Here is a 12,850-nt window from a genome sequence, read left to right on the forward strand (position 1 = left end):
ACTTTCACACTGCTTTGATTCCCAACTTTTAATTAGTTTTTTATTTGGGAGTGCTAAGCCTTCCCTATACACATGCATACAGAACTCACTCAAATTAGTTCTGAAAGGAATAGATTTAATAAGAGATACTGAGAATGCACAGAGCTGATGGATGGCTGAGAAAAATGTTCTAGGCAGACAAACATACTGCCATGCTACAAAACCCAAAATAATGCCACCGCCAGTCAGCTGCCACCACCACCCCGAACACCTGGTCTAGCACATTGGATGTATCCCACACTACTTCCTGTTTCCTCAGGTAATCACACTTGATTTGTGGAAAATAAGTTGCCTGTTTGCCCTCTACAGACCTGGAAAGCTAAAAAGTGTACTACTTTGTGATTCCATGTTGGGATTGACAATGCATGGGGAAACTACCAAAATGCGAGAAGGATGTGCTAGTCTTTGGATGGACTCAAGAGGGACCAATGGGAACGACCTGGGTTACCTCCTCTAATACTAAAATTTCTTATTTTCTATGTTGTTTAAAGAATTTGATCTATAAATAATTGTATAATTATATATACAGTACAGAAGAGTGTTTAATAGAAGTTTTTGGTGGTGAAGTTACAAGAGAGAAAGGAGAGACTAATATATGTTATTTTGAACTTCCATCCACTCTGACTAGGTATACAGATTATTATTATTTTTTTTTTTTTTTGTCTGTGTTGGGTCTTCGTTTCTGTGCAAGGGCTTACTCTAGTTGGGGCAAGCGGGGGCCACTCTTCATCACAGTGCGCGGGCCTCTCACTATGGAGGCCTCTCTTGTTGCGGAGCACAGGCTCCAGACGTGCAGGCTCAGTAGTTATGGCTCACGGGCCTAGTTGCTCCACGGCATGTGGGATCTTCCCAGACCGGGGCACGAACCTGTGTCCCCTGCATTAGCAGGCAGATTCTCAACCACTGCACCACCAGGGAAGCCCTATACAGATTATTTTTTAAAACTCATTACTTTGCCAGAAAACTTCTAGAAACTAGTTTCCTACTGTCAATTGCCTAGTTATTTCATAATTTCAGTAGTTTAAAATATTTCAGTTTGAAATGTGTGGAAGTGTCATGGCATGCTCACTATGACGGTCACTAGACTTCAGAAAGAATGATACCAATTCCTCATACTAACCTGGAAAAAACAATTTCATATTCTAAAGCCAGGCCACCAAGTGAAAAAGGGATCTGAAGTCTTTAAATTTTACACATTTCTTTTTCCATACTTAACCAAATACCTGAGGGGAATGTGTATTTTTAGCCTAAATTTACACCATCATTATTTCAATTCTGGATCACAGCATCACTGTATAACTGTTAATATACTACCAAAGAGAAGTTGGAAAAACATTTCTGGTAAAACATTTCTTTACAGAAGATGGAGAAACCCTATAATTTTCAGTGAGATGATTACATAAAGTCCTACCTATAATTTTAGTTAATTGTAGTTTTTTACTTCATTTTCTCAGCCAGAATTCCCTTTCATTTATTTCACCCTTGTCTCAAAAGGAAGACATTGAAACTATCTTCAGCAAAATGTTCATGGATATTTACATAGTAACTATTCTCTATTTGTGTCAGATTACAGTATTTTCAAACTATTAGCAAAGAAGTTAAAACTCATTCTAGCAACTATTTTCCATAGTTACAGGTATAGACAGGACCTCTTTTTTAAACATAGACCATAAAATATGTCATGGGCTACATATAAGTAAAATTAATAAGGAGAATATATAATGATAAAAATAATATGCTATATAGCAAAAAATACAAATATAACCTTACATTATCACATACAGTTGGCAATAATAATGGACTTATGCATTAAAATTCCACTAGGAAACTTTTTATTGCTGTTGCTACATAGATGGTGTGTGAGAGTTAAGAACGTGGATTCTGGAGCAATATTTCCTGAGTTCAGATCCAGCTCTGCCAATACTATGTGAATATCCCCAAGGTCTATACTTTCTCGAACCTCTGCCTCCTCTTGTGTAAAGGATAACACTAGTACTACCTGATAGGACTGGTCAGGTGCTTAAACTAAAAAGTACAGATTAAGGGTATAAATCAGTGGTTGGCGATTGTAGTGAGCTGTGAGTTCCCTATAAGGTTAGCTTTTTAAATTAAAAGCCTATATTATAGAAATATTATTGATTGTCTAGATGAAATGAATCAGTGATTCACAGATTTTTCCAATTATGTCTTCTAGTCCAAATAAAGATGAAACTATATCTTCAATCTATATTCAGTTAAAAACCTGAATATTCTATTCATACTACTCAAAAAGTCTGAGATTTTGCTGAAGTTTAATTAATCATCTGGTTCAGGAGTGGTACACTTTTTCTGCAGCCAGCCAACTAGGTAATACTTCAGTCTTTGCAGGCCATATACTTTCTATCCCAACTTCTGAACTCTGTTATTGTAGCATGAAAGCACCCATGGACAACACAAACAAATAGGCATAGCTGTAATCACATGACATTTTATTAACAAAAACACACAGCAAGCCAGATTTGTCCCAAGGGTGTAGTTTGCTGACCCCTGCTCTAGATATTTGATAAAATGAACACAGAGTTCTCAAATAGTTTAACCCTATTTAAACTTTCCTGAGGGAAATAAACTTGATTGAGCTACTTGAGTATCATGGTTCCACAATCTGTGAGTATATGTATCCAAACCCTGAATTCTCTTTCAAATAAAAAGAACATAAACAGCAGTCAGAAAGTCCAATGTTTCTTGTTAGCAAGTACAAAGAGGAGATATGACAGTTGACAAGACTTAAGAACTATGCTGGACTCACCAGTTGAATAAGGTTCAAGTAATTAGAGGAGTAATGTGCATATATTAATTCTTCTGCTTATCACGTGTAGATGAAACACCATATATGTGATAAAAGTACTATTAATGTACAGTTGATCCTTGAACAACAAGGATTTGAACTGCCCAGGTCCACTTGTTCGAGGATTTTTTTTTTTTTTTTTTTTGTGGTACGCGGGCCTCTCACTGCTGTGGCCTCTCCCGTTGCGGAGCACAGGCTCCGGATGCGCAGGCTCAGCAGCCATGGCTCACGGGCCCAGCCGCTCCGCGACATGTGGGATCTTCCCGGACCGGAGCACGAACCCGTGTCCCCCGCATCGGCAGGCGGACTCTCAACCACTGCGCCACCAGGGAAGCCCTATTCGGGGATTTTTGAATCTGTGGATGTGGAGCCTTGTAATACAAAGAGCCAATGTAAGAAGAACGGACTATAAATTATACTGGGATCTTCCACTGCTGGGAGGGTGGGTGCCCATAACCCCCGTGTTGTGCAAGGCTCACCTGCATTATTAACTTGAGAAGGTTCTAAATTCTAAGATAAAGGTATGATAAAAACTCTTAATAATCAAGTATAATATTTTCTAAAATAAAAAGCAGGTGAATCTATCCAATCAGAGTCTGAGTGAGAACCCAGGATCAGTGGAATTGTGAGCTCACCCAAGAGTTCACTGCCTTAATCGTGTCCCTCAAGCAGTATGATTACAACTTAGTACCATCTTTAAAACTAAAAACTAAAAAGGAAATTGATGACATTCTAGAGAAATCAGAATATTGGCAACAGAAGCTGAAATAGGGTCTTTATCAAATGTTCTAAGTTTGTATGTTTTGTTTTAGGTTACCTAGATCGGAGCAATCTAGGTAATTGCCCCAATTTTCCCTGCTTCATTTCACAGAGTGGGTCACGGTCTAAGCGTGTGAGGAAAATAAATAACTGGAAGGCTGGCTGTGGGTTTGTCTTGGTTTTCACTTTTTGAGGCACAGCACCTTTCCTGATTTTCCACGTGTAGAAGACGCCAACTTTGTGTGATGGTGGCATGGGGTGTAGAATAGACAGTACATCCTCAAGCAGCTTCACTCTGCTATCCTCCATAGGCTGGCTCTGCACAGTGGAGCCCAAAGCCCTGAAAACAGCTGTGATGTAGCCTCAAAGGACTCAGTCCTCTGGTGTGTCCATCAGCAAATACCCAGACCTGTCAATATTTGAGGAAGAGAGCAGATTCCTAAGCCTCTTCTGTCCACACCAGAAAGGCTGATTATTATGCCACGTGAGGACAGATAGCCATGGGTCTGGATGGACAGGTCCACTAGCTTCACCCACAGAGGACTGACATTAGTATCCATCAGGGATTCTCTTCTCCCAAGGTAAACACATTCTCTCGCATATTTCTTTCTGTTTATCCAGTATTCCAAGCCCCAACACGTCTATGCATTCAGGACTAGTGCTTACCTCCCCCTGCTCTCTACATTCCAGTGACGGTTCCAGAGGATAATACCTTCTGATTGTTGAAGGCCAGCTATTGGACCCCTTCCTAAGTCTTCCACTTTGATAGGATAGAACCAATAGCCGGTTACAGCTCCTTGCTCCCAGCAACTCTGTGTCTTTCACCTCATCCGTGACCTTTAGTGGCTTCTCTGCACTCTTCTAGTTTTCCCTCAATCTGAGCCGGGTCTAGAGCTAGAAGCACCTGGTATTTCTGCCTCCTGTCCAAGTGACAGAACACTAAGTCCCAGATATAATATATGTATGTGTATATACAGAGGGAAAGACAGAGGAGAGAGACACAGGCATTTATGAAACACAGTACAAGACTGAAAACAAAAAGAGGAAGATAATTAATTACTCAATTTCAGACACTATTAGTGAAAATCCAAGGAAATTTGTCTACAATTCCACATCAAGTTGAATGAACGGTGGTTTTCCCCTCACTCATTCTCTAGTCATTATCCAGGAACATATTTAATGAGGACATATTATACTGACATCTAGAGATATTCGAGCCTACATTGTTGTATATTTTCCAGTTGACTATTGCTTCTTTTTGTCTTAAAGCAAGTAGTGTCTAACCCTTTTCTCTTACCTCCACTGCTCAGAATTAACTGCTGGTTCTGGATCCCTCACTCTGCTTTCTGTTTATCTACAATATTTGCAGTAAAGACACATGTAAAAGAATGCTTTGTATTTGCATTTAAAAAGTGGGGCCTTGTGGCTTACATTTCTCTGGCTCTTGGATATCTCACCTGTAAATGCAACAAGACACTACTTTGTGGTCATTTACAATATTTTTATGCCAAATGCCAATTGACCTATGTGAAACGAAATCTTAAAAAAAAAAGAAAAAAAGAAAATCTTTCCACTTAAGAAATCAAAATATAACTCAAGTCCCTACCACCATTACACACACATAAAATTATTACATTTTAAGGAATGTCTTCCTTATTATTACATATTCATAGTTGAGCAAAATAGACATATAAAGCTAATTAAATTACGACTCACTTTATGGATAAAATGTGGCCCATGGACCATGGCTGGTCCACAAATTGTTACGGATTTCCAATGAGTTAAGTATAGAAATTGAGAATTTGGAAACATTTATAGTAATTTGGAGATTAATTTTATCTCTGTTGAGTCTATTGAGAAAAATATGGGCTTGTATTTATATGCTATTTTAAATTTTATTTCTCATGTGCAATAGATTGGGAAAAAAAAAAAACAAACTTATCTTGCACCAGAGAAAGTATGAGGAGCACCATTGCACAGCAATAGTCATTGTATCCTCACATATATACTACCTTTCACTCTTTTAAAACCTCTGTTGTACTCATAAAACAGTTGATTATGAGATATTTATTAAGTGTGTACTATATGTTGGGCACCATGGAAAAGCACAAAATGTGATAAGGCAAGCCTAAAATCTGGTTGGAAAAGTCGAACAAAGATCAAGGATATAGTTAGAAAAATCAGATAGTTTGTAATGAAGCCCGAATCGTGGGCTGTGGCTGAACCAGAATCACCAGAAGCTGTTAAAAGTTTTCCCAACATCTTGCTTTAACTACCTCTAGCCAACAAAGGGCCCAGAAAATTCATTGCTTTGATGTTCATTTGCCATGCCCTTTACTTAATCTAAGAAACTGTTCAAGCAGACATCAAGACTGGACATTTTATGAAAATCCTTAATACTTGTGAATCCTGCTTTTTCTTCTCTCTTTACCAACAGATCTCTTACTGCAGCAGTCACAGAAAAGCTGAGCTGAGGAGAACCAAATCATTTGCAATGTTCAGATCAATAAAATGCACTTTTGGAACCTTTTATGACACCTCATAATAGACTTCACTTCACCTCATCAAATAATGAAAAGAGAAAATGAAACCCTCTCCTTGACAACAATTTGGACTCAGTGAGAATGTATTAAATCAACTGCCCTAGGACAAAAAGATATTTGTCATCCCTCAATAGATGGGAACTGACAGATCTTAGAGGATTAAGTAGAGCCCTTTTATTGTTTATGCTTCATACCTCACATCTTTGTCCTGAGGCCAAAGCCACCTGGAGTCCTTTGCTGTACACACACAAGACTGACATTTGTTTTAATCTATGAAAAAGCATAGACACCATAGTGGCAATGAAGTCCCAATGGTCCTTTAGCTACTTTGAGGCTTTTCTGACATTACCAGATAGTAGCAGATATATAGAGATGTTCAAAGTCAATTTCACATTTTGAAACATTCCCATCTAACTGTCAGCATTCTTCATGTTACAGTGATAATCACAGAACCACATGTAAGCAACATAAGATTTGAGAGTCTTTTTTAAATATGTGTGAAATTATTTTAATCATTTTACCGGCACTCTTTCACTAAAGTATCTTCCCAGTAAGTTTTGAAGGGTGCTTTTCAGCAACAGAGAAAAAGGTATAATTGTACATCATTTGTGTCATTTATCATGGATTTGGGTCTATACAACTGATTTTCCAGTACCCGTTGTTCTTCACTGAGTTATTTATTTTCAACAGTAGAGTTGGGAATTTAAAATTGAAATGACCTAAGTATTAACTCATAAGTTCTGTATAGACTTTGGCATTCATCCAAATGCTATAACCCTAAATTTGGTGAAATAAATTGGAATGTCACAGAAGAGGGGCGGGAGATCAAGGATGAAGAAATAATAATGTGATGAGTGTTTTTGACATGGATCATGGTGAAGACAGTATAACTGGAAGCATGGATTTATGTAAAATTTGCAAGAAATGCCAATGTTATTCCTGAAAATTTTTAAAGCTAAGTTATTCCTATCACACTAATTCCAGAATTTCATTATCACAGCACCTTAATCATTAATTGGAGAATAGTATACTCTAGCATAAGATCCATAACTGATTTAACTTGACATCATATGTTTACAAAGTAGTATGCCAGGATCTTCCTTTGACACTTAGGTATCTTTCAGAACAAGAAGAATCAAATACATAAAAGGAATTGACTAACAAAGTAATTTGACCATTTATATAAATAGTATCCTAGTCAGAGAAAATCTTCCTAAGCCATCCTTGATCCCCCGCCCCTATTCTGTGACATTCCAATCATGAGCCTAGCTGTCATCATCAGTAGGCTGTAAAAGTCCCTATTTATTTCTCTGTGTGTTCCTAATACTGTGTACAAAGCCTCACTGGTATACAGTAGACATTTCATAAGTGTTTGAATGAGTGAATAAACTCAAGTTTTCTGTTTTAAATTGAATAGAAAAAAATAAAACTTTCTAACTGGCAAAGAAATAAGAAAACACAACCCACTGTACTTTGGGGATTTAGCTGAGATCAGTAAAATAATTTTTTTTTTTTTTTTTTTTTTTTGCAGTACGCGGGCGTCTTACTGTTGTGGCATCTCCCGTTGCGGAGCACAGGCTCCGGACGTGCAGGCTCAGCGGCCATGGCTCACAGGCCCAGTCGCTCCACGGCATGTGGGATCTTCCCGGATGGGGGCACGAGCCCTCGTCCCTTGCATCGGCAGGCAGACTCTCAACCACTGCGCCACCAGGGAAGCCCAATTTGGTTTTTTTTAACTGATTTTTATTGGAGTATAGTAGCTTTACAATGTTGTGTTAGTTTCTACTGTACAGCAAAGTGAATCAGCTATACGTATACATATATCCGTTTGTTTTTGGATTTCCTTCCCATTTAGGTCATCACAGAGCACTGAGTAGAGTTCTCTGAGCTATACAGTAGGTTCTCATTAGTTATCTATTTTATACATAGTATCAATAATGTATATATGTCAATCTCAATCTCCCAATTCATCCCACCTCCCCTTCCCCGCTTGATGTCCATACATTTGTTCTCTGCGTCTGTGTCTCTATTTCTGCTTTGCAAATAAGCTCATCTATACCATTTTTCTAGATTCCACATTGAGTTAATATATGATATTTGTTTTTCTCTTTCCAACTTACTTCACTCTGTATGACAGTCTCTATGTCCATCCACATCTCAATCCACATACAAATGACCCAATTTTCTTCCTTTTTATGGCTGAGTAATATTCCATTGTCTATATGTACCACATCTTCTTTATCCATTCCTCTGTTGATGGACATTTAGTTTGCATCCATGTCCTGGCTATTGTAAATAGTGCTGCAATGAACATTATGGTACATGACTCTTTTTGAATTATGGTATTCTCTGGGTAGATGCTCTGTAGTGGGATTGCTGGGTCATATGGTGGTTCTATTTTTAGTTTTTTAAGGAACCTCCATACTGTTCTATATCAATTTACATTCCCACCAAGAGTGCAAGAGGGTTCCCTTTTCTCCACACTCTCTCCACATCTATTGCTTGTAGATTTTTTAATGATGGCCATTCTGACAGGTGTGAGGTGATACCTCATTGTAGTTTTGATTTGCATTTCTCTAATAATTAGTGATGTTGAACAAAATTTGGGACTAAAGACTTAGAGACAAAACTAAGGATGCAAGTACTGGCAAGAATAGATAGAGACAAAACTAGAGAAATTTTATTAGAAAGACAACCAGTCTAGAAATATAACTGTTTCCAAATATCCCAGTTACAAATCAATGCGAGCTATTTTCTAGTAAATCTATTAACACTTACAGAGGCAAAGCGTTAGAGGCACTCTATAATGACCTACTTTAAGGAAGAGTTTGTGAACTGTCATTTAAAGGGCAGGAATTTGCCAGGATTTTATCCCTAATGAGCGCAACCTGCCGCCTGGTGGTGACTTCCCTGAATTGCAGATGTTTGACCTGGGCTGTCTTTAAGGAACTGTGCCGCAAATCCCACCAATATAAAGCAGTGGAGGTGATAGTGGTCCATAGGAACACACCACTACCACCACCATCATCACAAAACCACAAAAAAAAAGAAAAGATTAAAAACCAAGCAAACAAACAAACAAACCAAACCTGTTTTCATTATCCATCCCCAAAAAGAAGTCTAGGCTAAAATGAACTTTTGGAACAAATGTAGATTGAGTTCAGCACGTGGCCCATTCTCGTCCTGTGCCACTTTTCTACATCTACCAGTAAAATCATTGCCCTTGTCCAGCCCAATAGCCCTTCTGACACCAGCTAACCTGAGCACATCCCCTGTGTGCTTGAAATTTTTCCTTCTACTCTAGCATAGCTACCACTAGTTGGAAAACTCACATGTCCAGAATTCCAGAAAAGTGATACAAGGTGCTTCGTTTGTCAAAGTGCCAAGGCCTAGATAAGGCCTATCTCAATGAAAGTGTACACAATAAGTGAATTAGTTACTGTAAACTATTTTGCCTCTTTGTGTACGATGCTAAGCATTTTAGTAAAGGAGTCTCATTTTTCACAAATGTGTTTCAAAATACTAATTGATGATGTGATGATTACGATGAGTTATGTTTAGTAAATATTATATGGAATATAAGCAGAAATACATTCATTACTATAAGCAGAAATACTTTCCTTACTATTTGTGATTTATGCCCTAGAAATATTTAAAAGAAAAAGACATTTATAAACTACCAGAATATAAGCACTATTCTCCATATTCAAGGGTCCATAACCCAGGAAATTAAGCAATTGTTCAGTAGATGTGAAAAACGTGGTTCAAGAGAAAAAGAATGACACTTTTTATTAAAGAAAAGGAGTCTTTCAGAAATAAGTCTATATCCATCTACTGTCTCTGAGTTACAGTTTAGTCTCTGAATGTCTTTTAGTGGGAGATGTTAGGTTCTGGGCACTTTATCACTTTGAGGCATCCCAGACCTTCCATGGAAATAGTATGTGCTCTCCTAAGATCATTGCCATTAGAAGAGATACCACTTTGCATTCTCTAATTTTAGTCTAGCTATTACTCTCAAGAATTATAATGACATGAATTATAGCCATAATTTATTTACACTACTTAAACAATTATGATTTGTGACAAATCCAGGTTCTGCAGCATTTGATGGAATCATCAAGTGTCTTTATCTATATGGAATTAGAATTGGGCAACCCTTAGAATAGATTCAAGGTAATTTGACAGTTAAAAATTCTGGAAAAGAACAGAGAGAGATGATCATTATGCCCAATTAATAAAATCACTCAGCTGGAAGAGATCTAAAATAATAATAATAAGTCTAATTTACCAAGAAGTCAATCAAGTATCTATGGCATTTAGTTCTTATAAACAGTCCCTACACATCTTGCCTCAACTGGGCAAGAACAACTTAATTGCTTTGCCGTTTCTCAGTGTAAAGCCAAAGTCAGCATTTTAAGGTCAAACTCTAGGACTTTTATTCAGTTACTAAGATTGAGAGTTCCTTGAGGAGTCCAGAGGTATGTCTCAAAATGAGATTGAGATTTTGAACAAGTCTTTGCCCTCACTTTCTATAGCATATTCAATCAAAAGTTTAGTGTCATCGTATTTGTTATAAAATTAAATAAGGTATATCATGCCTGGATACCTAAAGATAAGAAAAAACATTGCATGTATCAGAGAATGGAAAAAATGGAGAAATAGAAAGAGAGAGATCAAGGGAGAGAGAGATACAATTTTATAGATTAAATCACTACAATGTTTAGGATTTTAAGCTGTATAAAATTAATGTGGGTAGACTTTTTAAATTCCTTTACAGTAAAAAGAAGCAAAAGCACTTATCTTAAATTCAACATCAAATTCCTCTTTTTAGCTTTCAATACCATACTGACACATCAGAAGAAATGAAGCTCTGTGTCAAAACTCCAAAGGAACAAAGAGGAAGTAGCCTCTTTCAAACCAAAACATGTCTTTCTCTGAAGAAAAATGGGAAAATTGAGTTAATATGCCATGACAGTCATCAGGGCTGATCACATAATATTCTTACTCTCTTTCCAGGTACATGGAAAGATTATAGTTTCAAAATAACATGAAGTTCGGTGAGATCATAGACTTATGTGGGCCAATGAAATGTGACAAGTAACACACCTACGACATTTGCACTTTCTGGATGGAAATTTAAGAGCCAGTGTGTGAGCTTTAACTCTGTGTGTGTTTTTTCCTTCTATATCAGTAACAAGTGATAGCACATAGAAAATAAGAGAGAACAGCTGGGTCCTGGAGTGAGGAAACAGTGGAGAAGATCTCCCTAGCCAACCCAGACTGATATGTAGCATGAATAATAAATAAATATTACTATTTTAAGCCATTAAGGTTCTGGGCTTATTTGTTACAAAGCCTAGTCTATCTATCCTGCCCAATACATACAAATAGAATGTCAGGTTCAAGGCTGACAAAGGCACAGAATGCAATGGCCATAGAAAAGAGTTAGTTCCATGTAATTGAAGATTTATTAGAAGACAGTATGTTGTAAATGATACAGACTTTGCTCTTCTACTTCCTGCCTTTAAGATCTTGGATAGTTTATTCTCCCTAACATAGTTTTTCTGATGATCTGATGATCTCTTTAGTAAACATCAGGCATAAAATAGACAGTCAACATATTTTAATATTTTTTCTTTCCTTTCATATAATCATACAAGTCACCAAGGACTTAGACCTAAAATGAATAATTATTAATTATAATATTAAAACCCCATGCTATCTGCAGTGTGGATGAAGTATAACCTATCTTTGGGAGAGCAATAAGACTGAGATTTCTGAACTACTATATTCCAAGTATAGATTTCCTAATATGGCTGCTACACAAACCAACAAGAACAATAAAACAGATAATTATTCACAGTGAAATTGAGGGCCCAATAGTTTAAATACTAGCCAAGTTGCCAGAAATAAATTCCTGAAAATAGAAACTCTTTAAGTTTGTGGATAGTTCAGGTTTGTTTTTTTTTTTTTTTTTTGCTTTTGTTTTAATTCATTCCTGCTGGTTATACGTGCTATTAGACTAGTGTGGAAAACTCACACTAGTGACTTGGACACTTAATAGGTTCTCCTCCATGTGCTGTAGCCACTCTATGTGTATATTAGTCACAATAGATTAGGCTATGCCTTGGTCAAAAAAACAACCTCTAAATCTTAGTGGCATAAAACAAAGATTCTTTGTGACAAATGTGCTACCACAGGCAACATACAGTGGGTCTATATATTAGTGATATGGCAATATTAAAGATGCTAATATTATATAACATTTAACATCATATTTAGGATATTTGATATTATATGGACAGTAAAGCTTCATAACAACATAGCATGAAAGACTATAGAAATTTGAGTCTTTTCAATCACACTGTTGTTATATAGATTATCTTCAATTTCTGCCAGTTCTGCTAACATGTGTAAACTAATGTATATAAACACATCCTAAACTAGAGTTCTAATTGGAATGATCTCATGATTCTTACATTAGTTTCTTCACATTAAATCTGCAACAAACATGTTCTAGGCTATAACACACTGAGTATTGGAATAAAATCAAAGACTAGGCTCACTAGAGTCATCAGATGAGCTCTTTGGACTAAATTTGTCAGTCATTTGGTCAAATATTTGGCTTGGTGGATAATTAGGTTGATAAACCTTTTCACTGAGTAGTGGTTAAATGAACTAAATT

The sequence above is a fragment of the Aethalodelphis obliquidens genome, unplaced genomic scaffold (genome assembly GCF_003676395.1).
Source record: "Aethalodelphis obliquidens isolate GAN/ISIS:26980383/991018 unplaced genomic scaffold, ASM367639v1 scaffold29, whole genome shotgun sequence".
NCBI classification, from domain to species: domain Eukaryota; kingdom Metazoa; phylum Chordata; class Mammalia; order Artiodactyla; family Delphinidae; genus Aethalodelphis; species Aethalodelphis obliquidens.